This window comes from Lepisosteus oculatus, chromosome 2, assembly GCF_040954835.1.
Source record: "Lepisosteus oculatus isolate fLepOcu1 chromosome 2, fLepOcu1.hap2, whole genome shotgun sequence".
Taxonomy (NCBI): domain Eukaryota; kingdom Metazoa; phylum Chordata; class Actinopteri; order Semionotiformes; family Lepisosteidae; genus Lepisosteus; species Lepisosteus oculatus.
In genome coordinates this window covers 882,568-896,914 of record NC_090697.1, presented here as the reverse complement: position 1 = coordinate 896,914, position 14,347 = coordinate 882,568, and the positions used below count along the sequence as shown (strand labels likewise).

Genomic DNA, 14,347 nt, shown 5'->3' with positions numbered 1-14,347 from the left:
CTGTTCCTCTGTTTTCAGGGGTGTATGATTCATCCCACTTTGCTGATAACGTTCATTATTTTAATTCCACAGTTCTTTTCCGAAAAAAAAGAATGTCTTTTGGTAATTTAAAACTATTTTTGAGAAACTCTGATGGGTTTAAAAGAATCATTTTCAATGGCTTTTTCAAACCACCATTATGATGGATTACAGTTTCAGCTGCAATGAGTCAAACCTTCATTGTTACTTAATGATTTATTTACTCAGGAAGTATCCACCAGATATCCAAAATTAATTCTTGATTTTCATTCTCCATGGAGCAAGAAATGCAAACATGATAAAATTGATTGTATTACCACAGTTTCCAAGAGCTCTAGGCAATATAAGTTCAATCATTCATTTGATTTTTTCAGGTTTTTAAACTCTTTGTGTGAAATAATTTAAAGAAAGTTACATATTATATATTAAATATTTGTTTGTGAATACTGTATAGGAGTACTCACTTCAGGAATCTTTAAATTCGTATTGTCTGTAGAGAATAGTATTTATCTGCTGTTACATGAGCACTACATTACCATGGGCTTTTATACATACCTCCAGTTCTATAGCAAGGGTGCCCAACCAGTCGATCGATCGCAAGAAATTAAAAATAAATGGGCAATTTGACTATTTACTTTTTTCGACAACCTAAAAATGTATTCAGATCTGTGCATGTCATATCAAACATTTTACTGCCCTTGTATGTGTTTGACCCTTGTCGAACGGGTTGTAAAAGTCTCTTCCCTGAGTGCTGGCTGACACTGGGGGAAAAGGCTACAGGAGCTCCGTAAATAACGAGTGTTACTGACGCACGAACCCCACATTCGCTACAATGCAAAGTGGAGCGAAACAGACTGGCCGTGACAAATTCGCCAAGAGTGTGATAAGTTTGATTGCCTATGTGATAGTTATAGCGTTTGAGCGAAAACGAAGAAGCAAAGAGACCGAAAACTTACCGTTACCACAAGGAATGGGAGCATGATTATTTTTTGGGACTTTCGGATTCAAATCTGCAATGCTACCTTCTTCGCGAAAAGGGGAAATATAGAACAATATTTCAAAACTGCACACAAAACGTATGATGTGGACTTTCCCGCTAAAGGTGAGTTGAGCTAAAGAAAAGTGGAAAATTTTAAATCTCAACTAGCAGCAGTCGGTTTTCACGAGGCCTAATACAAGTTTGAAAGCGGCAATCATCGCATCGTGCCGTGTGAGCCACGTCCTGGCTCAACACAAGTCATTCAGGGATCGAGAAGTCATAATAAAAGCGTTTGCTGAGGCTGCTGACTTTCTGTTTGGAGATTTCAAAAACAAACATTTTTGGCGATTTTCAGACAGCTGTTGCCTGAAATCATACTGTTTCTCAAGTCGTCTAAACACGGTGAATATGCCCAATTAGGATGGCCAGTGACTGAACTGCTGAATGTCGAGCTGCAGTGTCAACACGTTCAAAAAAACTACAAGTGTTCTCAAGTAAGGATCTCAGTGCCAATGCTCAAATTAAGGTAGGATATTATTTTTTCTAAAATGGGGAACATTGTTCACTGTAGCATGAGTAACTTGCTTTTATTTGCTGTCATTTTAGTGATGGGTATCGTTATTGTACTGATGTGTCCACAGTCTGTTTTCCCTATATCAGAGCTTCAAATTCACACTGGTAGATCGTGCTGGACTGGCAAATGAAAAAGTAGATCTTACATTATTCTTTTTCAGCACTGGAAAATTGAGGATGACTGTTTTTCAGTTTGTTGGTTTTAGTGTATTCTAAGAAGTTATGTGAGATGGTCTATAATAATAATAATAATAATAATAATAATAATAATAATAATTGCTTACACTTATATAGCGCTTTTCTGGACACTCCACTCAAAGCGCTTTACAGGTAATGGGGACTCCCCTCCACCACCACCAATGTGACGGCAGCCATAGTGCGCCAGAACGGTCCCCACACACCAGCTCTCAGTGGGGAGGAGAACAGAGTAATCAAGCCAATTCAAGATGGGGATTATTAGGAGGCCATGATTGGTAAAGGCCAATGGGAAATTTGGCCAGAACGCCGGGGTTACAACCCTACTCTCTTCAAGAAATACTGGTATTTTACAGCAGGGACCTAAGTTTTTCCCAGGAGGTCTCACATCCAGGTACTGACCAGGCTCACACCTGCTGAGCTTCAGTGGGTTGCCAGTTGTGAGTTGCAGGGCGATATGGCTGCTGCTATAGTAAGGGACTTTCAAGAAGCCAATTATGATGTCATTCATTTTTTTAGTCACACAAACAAGGCTGGATTAGGTAGTAAAGACAGAAATATAAGATACTCGAAATCAGGTTCTAAAGGTTTATAAATCCTTGTAATAAACTTGTAATAAATTGTCAAAGGTCGATTTGTTCATTTTTGGGACACCTGAGAGAATTCATTGTTTCACACATTAGTATTTCTTATTTACATTATGATGCTTTGTTTTATCTGTCATTTGTATGCTCCACACCCAGTTTTAGAACCCAGTCCTTTCAGTCCCAGCTGAGCACAACAAGCCCAGATCACAATGAAAGACTTCAGTTATACAGAATCTGAGGAGAGATGTGTCCCAGTTACAGACTGAGGGAACTTTGAATGAAACTTAGTTACTGAAGAATTCAGGCAGACAACCCGTTCTATCGTCCAGCTGGCCATTAGAGTGTGCATTCTGGGACTGGTACTGTGTGAACGCCCTTTAACACTCTGTGGTTAAATATGTTTTGTCTGTGTCTTGACATTGATGGTAACACAAGAGATTGCCTAGGGCTGTACTAGGATTATAAAAGGCCTTTGAGAATGAATGCATTAAGAGCGTAGCAGTAGAAGATGCTGTACGTTTTGATGTGTCCCTGTTTTGCTCTCCAGAAGGGCCTCTCCATAATAATAAATCTGCATCAAAACTTCACTGAGCTGCACTGTGATTTCTTGTTCCCCTGCAGTTATGACTAATGATATTAATGAGTGCCGCCTCTACCTGGAGACAGCTGCTTGTCTGTGGGCACCTGATGCTCATTTCTATTTATAGTCCAGGGGCCGCTGAGCTCACTGCTCTTGTTTGAGCAGACCACGTGACCTGCTTTCAGTGAGCATGCCTGGCGCATGCCCTGACAGTCACCACTCGTGCTACCCTTGGTGGGGGGCATCATAAAGATTTGGTCTGACAGTCCGTGATCAAACCCCAGTCTCCTGGATGTGGAGTTTAGAGTTTTTAGTGTTTGTACTAACCATTCAGACAACATGTCCGCTGTAACAGTAGCAGTATATCCATATATTCCAGTCCTTACTCTTTTCTTCTCATGGTTAATAACCTTACAAACTCAGAAACCGTTTAAGAAGTCTTCTCTCCTCAGCTATTGCAATTTTTACTAAAGACAACAATATTTTAACATTTAACTTTATTTTAAAAATAAATAGTATGCGTGTGATCTTACAGCAATGGTGCAATGCATTCTTTAAAGCATGTAGTTTTGGAGCAAAGACTATGAAGTATTGATTGTAAATGAAACTAACTTTACCAAGAGAAAAGGGTGTTATCTCTGACCTTTCCTCTTTATTGTATCTGGAATTCGGACTGTTTTCTTTGATGCGTTCCAGTATATGTCTCACATATTTGTAACAGATGGGCTGGTGTATGTAAGCACTGCTGTCTGTGATGGCACACTGGCTTGGACACTTTGCTGTAGTGTTGACAGATGGAGATGCTCTTAGTTACCTCCAGGGCAGCAGGCTGGCTCAAGATCTTTATATGTTTAAAGGTCATTCGGCACAGAAAGAAACTATCCAGGCTGTTGTTTGCTATCTGGAGAGCGTTTATATTGTTCTGTGTCAAGACATATGTTTTAACAGAGGCATGAGCTTCATATAGACAACTCCCTTTAGTGAACCTTCAGAGCATTTTAGATACTGTAGGTCATGCTTAATATATCATTTTGATCATTTGTGCTTGATGGGCAAACCTTCCATTAATCCTTGCAAGGTAAATGTTTGTGCTCTTCAGTAACTGATTACTGTTGATGCCTTGGTACCTATACCTATGTGAACAAGTGTCATGTTTTGTATGTATTGTGGTATTAAGTGAAAATAACAAAAACAGAGGAGCTGCTCACCAGACCACCAGGGTTTGGGCAGTGAAGATTAGGCCTGAAAGTTATATAGTCACCATCTGCTTGAACCATAGAAAAAGTGTTATTTTTTTCAGTTCATGAATAAATGAGAACCTCTGTACCCTGAGGTATACCAGGCTCCCATGAAATCCTGCATGAGATCCTTGTTGTTTCAGTCTTCACTTCTGTGGCATTAAGTTCAGTCATACAGGAACGAGGGGTCTGTGATCCTTCACAGAAGGTCTTCGTAGCCAGAAACTGCGTGGAAGTGCGCTGCAGTCCCAGAGCAGGAGCCACGTCTTCACACAGAAGGGTGAGGGATACGGAACGGACCGCCCAGCCCGGCGGGCTTTAATGAAAGGGATGGATGAGATCCTTGAATTAGTTACTGTACGATCTATCAAACGGGCTTCATGGGGCAAATTGCCCTCATCTTGACTGCACCTCTCTTGTGTTTTCATACAGTCAGAGCTGCTTGTATTCTAAATTCACAAACTGATATTAGCAGCCTTCATGCTGGCTGCTCTAAGGGTGTCTAAATGCCATAAGCAGGGCAGAGTTCTCAACAGCACATTGCACTGCAGACAGTTGCCCTGCAGCGAGAGGAGTGCTTGAGAGTCTTCTGAGCTGATATACTCTCTGTACCTGTTCCCTGAGGGCGTTCCCATGAAACATGCATTGTTATGCCATTAATGGGTCTGTAATTAGATATCCACAGGCTTTATTAGCTTTCTACACTGACTAAATTGCCTGTTTAAGAAAATTAGTTCCGAGTGTTTGGATTTTATAGCTGAAAGGTGTGTTGATTAATTAGGTTTTTTTTTTGTAAAAACAACAAAAAATCGAGTTATTTACCATTTTAGACCTTTCCAATTTAAACGTTTAAAATAGTTTTTTGAATTCTGTACCTGCTGTGGAGCAGGAGGGCTCAGCGGGCACCGTCCTCGCAGCTGGATCCTGGCCGCATGTCTGGGGATCCCCAGTGCCAGTCCCAGTGCCAGTCCCAGTCCCAGTCCCAGTCAGCTGCCAGAATGAGCAGCGTCAGGGCTGCGTCTGGCCGGGAGGTACCACAGGACAGCAGGTCCCAGGTCCGGCTGAGCAGCTGAATCACTGATGCTTTGCCTTTCATTGATTAGCTTGCTAAGATTTTTATTTACCTGTTTCTGCTTTTAATCCGCGGCTTAAAAATGTCATTACCACAAGCACATTGTTTTCACAGACAGAGCTCAAGGAGTTCTGTAAGGTGGAATGGGCCAAAATTCCTCATAACTGCTGGGAGAGGCTGATGAATGATTAAAAGAAACATTTAGCTGCAGTCTCTTCTGCTCCTGGGGGAGCCGCCACTGAGTCTCCTGGCTTGCATGCTTTGACACTCATGGATAGTGAATGTTGCATCATTTGAGGAGAGTATACTGGGAGAGTATCATGTTTTGTGTCATTTGTTTCATCGGATTAATTGTATATATTATTAGGATTTAGATTTAAAACTAATGACATTTTTGGTTTCTATGTGAAATATATAAATCCTAAGGCATTCTCAAACTTTATTTAGCACTGTATAGTATATACACAACTTTCTCTAGAAATTCAAAACAAGAAATGAAAAGAAAGAAGTAGATAATAGGATAGAAAATGGAAAACCCGTGATTGCAAAAGTATTGCAAAAGTACTTGTATCGTATCGTTGTGACTAAATCAAATGAATTTATGTGCACTAAAGTAACTTAACATAGTTTAGTGTCTGTGTTGAGTAACTATGGTTCATACAATTTCACAATAAATACATCAGTCTCTTTAAGGATCTTCAGTCAAGTAGTGAATTTCAAGCAAAGATTGAACCACGAAGACCAAGGAGATTTCAATACAACTAAGGGATAAAGTTGTATTAAGACACAGATCAGGAAAGGGTATAAAACACTTCATGTTTTAATATCTGTTGGAGCATGAAGAAGCAGATTATTCAGATGTGAAAGGCACCCTAGAGATGTTCTAGATCAGGCTGTTCTCTCGGCTAAGCTGCTGGGCAAGGAGTTAATTGGTCAGTGGCTGAGATGGGAGAACATTTCCAGGAGTCAAGAATATCTCAGGAAATCCACATAGGAGACTTGTGTAGACATAAAAAACAATTTTGCATGGAGTTTACAACTAAGCACCTACTATCTATGATACTTCACATGTGATGTACAGTTTTGTTGTCAGACAAAACAAAACTGCTTCTGCCCTAAAATCACCTTTCAATAGGACACTGATCCAAAGCATACATTGAGTCCTGTTGAGACAAAAACCTGAACACAACTGCTCTTAAGAGATCCTCATATACCTTGAGAGAGAGCTTCAGCAAACCTGAAGAGCAGGCAGAAATTGCACCAAGCCAGTAGCACAAATGGAAAAGAATTACAATAATAATTGCTATAATTATATAGCACTTTTCTGGACACTCCACTCAAAGCGCTTTACAGGTAATGGGGATCCCCTCCAGCACCACCAGTGTGTGGCCCCACCTGGATGATGTGACAGCAGCCATAGTGCGCCAGAACACTCACCACACACCAGCTCTCAGTGGGGAGGAGAGCAGAGTGATAAAGCCAGTTCAGAGATGGGAATTATTAGGAGGCCATAACTGGTAAAGGTCAGAGGAAAATTTGGTCAGGACACTGAAGTGACACTGTTACTCTTTTCGAGAAATGCCCTGGGATTTTTAAGGACCACAGAGAGTCAGGACCTCAGATTTATGTCTCATCCCAAAGACAGCACCTATTTTACAGTATAATGTCACCATCACTATACTGGGGCATTAGGACCCACATAGACCACAGGGTGAGCGCCCTCTACTGACCCGACTAACACCTCTTCCAGCAGGAACCTTAGTTTTTCCCAGAAGGTCTCCCATCCAGGTACTGACCAGGCCCACACCTGCAGGGCTTCAGTATGACAGTTGTGAGCTGCAGGGTAACATGGTTACTGGCATTGATGCCCCAAATTCATAAAAGACTTGAGGCAGTGAATTACCAAAGCTATTTTCCTAAAATCTTGGGTTAATGGGTTTAGATACTTATGCAATCATCATATTTCATTTTTTCTCTTTAGTTCTTGCTTTCAGTTACTGTAACCTAGTTCACCCTCAGAAACGTTAGCTGCCATGTGTTGAACAAAATATGAAGATAAAAAATGCATCGTGTTATAATTTCACGAAATGGGACACCACAGCAAGGGTGTGAACACTGCAAGACAGTGTAACTAATAAAACCTAACTGAAGATATTACATAGAACAAAATTACAGGATGGATGGATTGAGCCTGCTGTAAAGCAGTTTACCATAAGATGGCAGTGCAGCACCAAATAAGCCAAATGAGCTAAAATAGAGGCAGCGATGAGCGGTGTTTCTATGCTGCATTAAAGCTATCGTGGCTATGTGCATTCATTATTATGTATAATTAAGCAGTAATTTAGTAAAGAAAAGACATACAAATGGCAGAAAACTATTGGTTATATCAAATTACTGTTAAGGGATTGTTTAAAGTTTGTATTAGTTTCGTAATTGAAAGTCCATAATAAAGTTATTGCCAAGAAAGCAAATTAACTATATGTCATCTACATCCATTATCCTAATGGACTGTGCCTTCTGTCTGATGGAGCACATTCTTTTATCCACTAGTCATGTCACATGTGCCGGCCTTCTGTCAAATATCGTTAGAGAAAACAACACTACTAACACGGAACATACTGCATAATGTGTTACATGAAACTTGTTTCCTCCAATACCAGCTCGTATTTCAGTGACATACGGACATACATGACATACATCTTCCCCAACTCAAAACAAACGTTCTTCTGCAGCGAAGCATGAATAATATTGTAACGCATTAATTTTTAATTTATCCATAAATTCAGTTGTGTTATCATTTGACTTTTCGAGCAGATTCAGCATTTTTGTGAAGAGCCTTGAAACCCCACTGGCGGGTCACTCCGGAGACTGTTGCCTCAGTATGTAGCGAAGCATCAAGACCCTAAGAAGGACAGGCGACACTGTTGTGCGATTTCTTGTTCCACATCACTGTCGTTTCCTGTAGTTTACACGGGGCGAGACCCTTTTATTTCTACTAATGCTGAGCTATAACAGGAACAAAGAAATGTCTGAGTCTGTTTTCTGTAGATTATGTTTATGCTGAAATGTAATTTTAACGCATTCCATCGTTTAGTTCTCAGATTCTTTCAGAGAATCCCTGCCAAGATGAGATGACCCTCTACTCACAGGAAAAATCACTCCCGTCTCCCAGATTTGAAGTTGTTTTTCACGATTAGTCCAGTAGATGGCGCACGAATGACCATTGTTTCTGAAACGCTGGAGGACCTACTTTAAATAATATCAATTCACATCTGTCGCATACCCAAGCATTATTTTGGTATTATGTTTGACTAACACACTGGTTTTAAAAAGCTCTTGGGTGACAGTCTAAATCCATAAAGGTCTATTTTAAGCAAAAATCTTAAAAAAAACTGAACAACTGCTAGTAATTATGGATCACACATCTGCGTAGGACTCGCGGCTCAGAAAGAGTGAGCTACTTCATTCATTTAAAAAACATTTCATTCTGTGCTTCACATCAGACTGTGTGGATTACATGCAGTGGATTTTTAGAACTGTTCTCTGCTCAGCTGAGAGTCTCCGTCTCCAGGGGCAGACAAAGGGACTGACAGAGCTGAGTGGCGTGGAAACAGTCCAGTCCACCTGCTCCAGTTCCAGAGCTTCTCTTTGTCCGTGCAGTCGGGCTCTCTGTGCAGGGGGAAATAAGGATACCCATTTTCCAGTGTCAGCAGTAACACTGGTTTGGTGGCACAGAGGTCTTCATGTGACCATACAGTATGACAGAGTACAAGGTATCCCTATGCAATTGTGCTTTATTGCTGTACATTTCCAACCTTGCAAACAGCTTTCGTGAGCAATCAGATTGGCACAGAATCCTAGCACCAGAAATAAAAACAGAAGCTTAATTGAGGATAGTAGTTTCAAAAGATATTTGCTGGAAAATTATGCATCAACATGTTTGTATTTCTGTACATTTGTGTTTTCACACACAGTGGTTGAAAATATGTCAGGAAACTGTCATCCCACTGTGAGGTCGGTGCAGGAGAGGGGCAATTTGGGTCACATCATCAGCTGGGCTGAAGGGGCCACTCGTGTCTTGCTTGGTGGCTCTGTAAAGCAGGAGAGACATCTGACATGGTCACACTTGCACCAGGTGGGCTAATAGGCCATTCTTAAATCTTAACTCGAATCTTTTATCCCCTCTGTTGGCTTGTGGGTCATGAACAGCTGTTCAAAAGTGCATATTCCTTTATCACTGAGGGGCGCTGAGAAGAATGCTGCAACGCTGAGGAATGCTGTGACCCCTCCTCTGTTTTAAGGTAATGGAAATTGCCTGGTGTCTGAGTGGTGACAGGCCCTGCTGAGAAACAGACAGTCACAGCACCAGGGATTCCCCGCCAAGCATCTAACTGCTGTTGTTCTGAAGATCCTGATGGGCACAGAACTGGCCGTAGGGTGTTGGAATACACTGACCCACAGTGGGTCCTTGACCCACAGTTCAATTCCCTGGTCAATGTCAGGCGACCAGTAAAGAGTACAGCAGCCCGGTCTTGACTTGACAACACTCAGGTGACTCAGCCATGTTGATTCCCAGGCTGACAGCACACTTAGCACTACCATACAGTTCCCCCACTGTGGTCTGCAAGCGTGTATATAACCTGTTCTCAAGTGCTTCAAATAATCAGAAGAAAATTAAACACACAAAGAATCATTCAGTCTGACTTCCATGTGAGAGTGATACAAACTGAGAGAAGACTCATGGGGAGAAATTAGCCCCTTCGGTGATTAATTATTAAGAAGAGTACTTAAAGAAGGCTCGCTGAGAAAGATATAGCTTACAGTAAGTGTAGGTTAGAGAAAGAGAAACAAATCAATATAATCTGTACAGAAGGACAAATCCATCCGAAAAAAGAATGTAGAATGGTGAAAGAGGGCTCCACTACACAAAAGCTTTGCCTTGGGGCTAAAACCTTAATGAGAAGGAAAACCTCATTGTTTAGGTATGAGATATGTGTTGTGAAAGAGGTGGCTCACTGGGAGCTGTGAGGTTTAATAGATGGAGAACAGATAACAGAAAGAAAGAGAAGGTGTGGAGAAGAGACATCTAGCCAGCTCTCATTGCAGCCAGCACTCCACAACCCACAGACCTGACAGAGAGGCAAAACAATCTTTTAGGTGTCCAGCTCTGAAGCTGTATCACCGTAATGTATATGCCTTGCCAAGGGCTGTAGTAGGGGAAGGGTAGGCAGGACAGATATACCCCGCAGTCCAAGAGTGAACTGTACAACACCATTGAGATGTCCAAGATCTGGAGCATGAACCAAAGACAGCAGGACACTCTAAGCAACCTACCCAGATGGGTGGCCAACTAGAATAATTTTAACATCCCTACATGTAAATCCTACAATTTTAATAACATATGCCAACATTTCTCCTTGCCACTTTGTATTGCTTCCACAGATTGGTCACAGACAGAGATCTAAAATGTTGCAGAAATGCTATTGGGCAAGTCTGAGTCCAACAAGGAATGTAGTGCTGGCTGAAGGTTGAATTAAATACTGCATAGATGTTCATTATACAGTACTGCAATGCTGAATAATTCATTGAGAAATACAATCCTATTAATGTAAACACACTGATATTATCACATTCATTTCTAGCTGAAAGAAAATGTGTGGGCAAAGAAGCTAATTGATCTATAATTTAAATCTGTTTCTTATTTAAACACCGAGTCTGCTCCTTGTTCTGTGCAGCTCTCAATAAAACATTATTCAAAAAACTCTTTCACCACAAATATTAAACACAACAATCAATAGAAAATTAGACTTGGATGTATGTGCCAGACCTCTCAATAACAGCATGTTTGTTCAAAAATATATATTGTTTAATATCCCAAAGATAGCAAAATGCAATACGAAAAATAAAACTAAAAATAATAATGCCTACAACTCTTCCGTCTCCCACGGGCCAGTGGATCCAAGCATAGAGGGCTCTTTAGAAACGGGACAGTCCAGGATCCTCTGGTTCCAGGAGAAGGAATGCAGAGACCAAATCGCCAACCGAGTCCGACCAGTCAGCATGATCTGTCTCCGCCACTGTGAGGGTCTCAGATGAGACTGATTGCGCAGGAGAAGCAGGAGCAGGGGGGAAACAGAATTGAACAACCTCTAGACACTCCTAAAATACAGTCTCACCCATACAGAGTATGCATAGAGGAACAGAAGCTGTGATAATAAGAAACTATCAGGTGTCAAATGAATGCAAGGAAATTTAAGTGGATCATTTATGGAGACACAATTTGTATCATTCCAGCTATTGTTCCAAGAAATGGCCTCATTCGTAATATTGAAGATTTGATTCTAAATAGTAGAGTAACTGCTGCTAAGGGTTTATGATGCCTGTAATAGAGAGTTCCAAACAGGCTCCAGTGTTCCAAAGATTAAATCAGGTCTTTTTAATATGCTGTCAGCTCCTCCAAACAATTAAATATCTGCCATTTGTTCACCATAAACTAGCAAATGATCTCTTTATATTTGACTTTTTATGGTTATGATGTGTTTTGTGTTCCAGTAAACGAGATGACAGGAATCATAGGATGGAACAGTTCTGCTCTGTACTGGCTATTGCTCTTCAGCCGCTGTGTTGCAGTGTGAAAGGGGGGATGTCACGGCACTGTGCTCTGAGAGGCTAGAGAGAGAGATGTGTAAACCGCTAATCTTGTACCTGTTTTAGCACGCGCTCCTGTGTGTTACACTGCTCTCTGATATACCCTTACTGACGCGGATGCTGGGTTTTTAATTTCTCCCACCACCTCCTGTTTTGTCCCCGGCTGGTGAGTCACCCGTTCCCCAGGGTCACTGATTGGATCCGTTAGAAAAGCACGCTCTCGCTCTCGAGTGGAAGACACTAGTGACGCTGGCAAAGGGCTCCTATTTTCTCTAGGAATCGCGGGCCGGCGCCTCTCCCACACAGTCAGTCCGGCTGCACTATGGAAGGATGTCACAGCTGCTCTTCCGGCAGGCTTTGCTTCTGACAGTGTGGGCGGCTGTCGTATGAGACGTTTTCGCAGGACGCAGCAGCTCCACAGGAACGAGCACTCCCATGTGCAGGTGAACACCTTCAAAATGTTTGGGGATTTCAGATCTGCAAAATACTTTTTTCTTGAACCTGGCAATTAAACTCTAAATACAGTCAGAGGGACTGTAACTACAGTTAGTGCAACACAGGAGCTTGCTGTCATGGACACACTGAAGGCTGCCTTGCAGAACCACAGCCATGCTGTGGGAGTTGTGATTTATCAGGGCACGACCTGACTGTCCTAATCACAGTTAGAGATGCAGAATCTGTAATTGGATGAGCCATTTTGCTCCATAATGTCACCCTTCTCCTGCCTCTGCCCCAAAACAGTCTCAGCAGCCGTAGTCACTAAGTCACAGTTTTTAGAAGTGTGCAGGGCATCTTAATGGTATGAGCTCCCCTGCTTTTGAATACTCGGGCCAAGGTGTCTGTGTTCATCCATTAAACACTAAAAAACATCCATTAAACCATTAAACACTAAAAAAAAAACATTTTTTTCAGCCTTACCTCTGTTTGTTCCTCTGCTGACCTTACTGAGTATGACAGTGTTGAAATTGACGTCCTGGGCACACTGAAGCCCCGGGTCCTGCCCAGCATTTCTATTCCATATAACAGATGGGTCCAATCTGGATCACTGGGCGGGACTTCTCACTGCTGACCAACTCCACGATCTGTCAGACAGTGGACAAATGGAAACATTCCAGACCCAGGATCATCCTGCCAGAGTCATCCTGCCAAGATCTTCCAAAGAGCAGCCTGGAAAGTCACAAAGAGCCGCAGCATAATGTCTGTGGAACCTCAGGCCTCTCTGTAGCTCATGTCAGTGCTCATGCCTCAGCCCTCAGAAAATACCATCATGGGAATAGTGGTAGTGGGAGGATAGCCAAGAATAAAACATTGCTATATAAAAAGATTATTACCTCCTATCTCATGTTTGCCAGAAAGCAGCTGGAGGATGTGCAAGACTACTGGAAAAATGTTCTGGCACAGATGGATCAAAACTTGAGCTCTTTGGATAAAATGAGAAACATTTTGTGTAGCAAAACAAACCTCTGCCTTCCAACAGAAGAACCACATCCCAGTCCTCAAATTGTCAGGTGGGAGTGTCATGGATTGGTGCTGCGTTGTGCCGCAGAACCCAGAAAACTTTCCCTCAATGATGAAACTGAATTCAGCAATTCAATGTACGAGCACATTTTGGAGGAGAACGTCAGGCCATCCATTTGTCAGCTGACAGTGAGCCAGAAGTGGATGAAGCAAGACAAGCAGATCTACAACAGAGTTTTGCATTTTAGATTGGCAAAGCCAAAGTCTAAACCTAAAGTGAACTGCTGATGCAAGAAAACCTTACATTGTCACGGAATGAGTTCTATAAGGAAGAATGGACCAAAACTAAAGTTAATGCAAGAGACTGATAAAAAGTTACAGGAAGTGTTAAGTTGAAGTCATTGACACTCAAGTGATCCAACCCAATACTGAAATTGAGTGTTCGCATACATTGTCATCTTTTGTTAAACCTTTCACGAAGCGTTAATTATGTATTAGGGCTAAAGGATAGAAGAACAGGGACCAACCTAGGGGCTTTGCAAACCTTTGCTCTGTGCCATTATTTGGGGTAATGGGATAGAATAGGGTTGAAAAGTGTGTTGTTTGTGCCTCTCAAGATGTGTAAGAAGACCTCATCACCATTATAGTAAGCTGTCTGTCGGCTTGAGGGAGCCACTGGTGGCTGTTCAATCTCCGACAATCATGTTCCATTTTCAAACTTTGAAGACGAGTTGTTCTGTGGGACAAGACAGCCTGCTCCACCCCCACTTGCCTGGTTATCACAACTCGGGAAGGAACTTGACTTCTGCAGTGAAATCTATGGCTTTCCCACCATCAGCAATACTTTTTGGCCAAACACATTCCACACTCCACATTGCCTTGAGTCATTCCAGTGGGCTCTGTCTCTCCAAGGTCGTCATCCTTTTTGTGGATAGGCTCTTTATCCACTGAAAACTGCCTCAAGGCATCACCACTAGCAATAGGCTTGAGTTAAAGTTC

At 41.9% G+C, this 14,347-nt stretch overlaps 1 long non-coding RNA gene across 1 annotated transcript; it reads right to left on the bottom strand.

The window, feature by feature from the left end:
- Positions 1-9,030: 9,030 nt before the first annotated feature.
- LOC107078796 (uncharacterized) lies at positions 9,031-12,890 on the bottom strand. Its single transcript, XR_001479763.2, has 3 exons — positions 12,809-12,890; positions 11,171-11,340; positions 9,031-9,333 (listed from the first exon to the last, which is right to left on the bottom strand). It is a non-coding gene; the product is annotated as an uncharacterized lncRNA (long non-coding RNA).
- Positions 12,891-14,347: the final 1,457 nt, after the last annotated feature.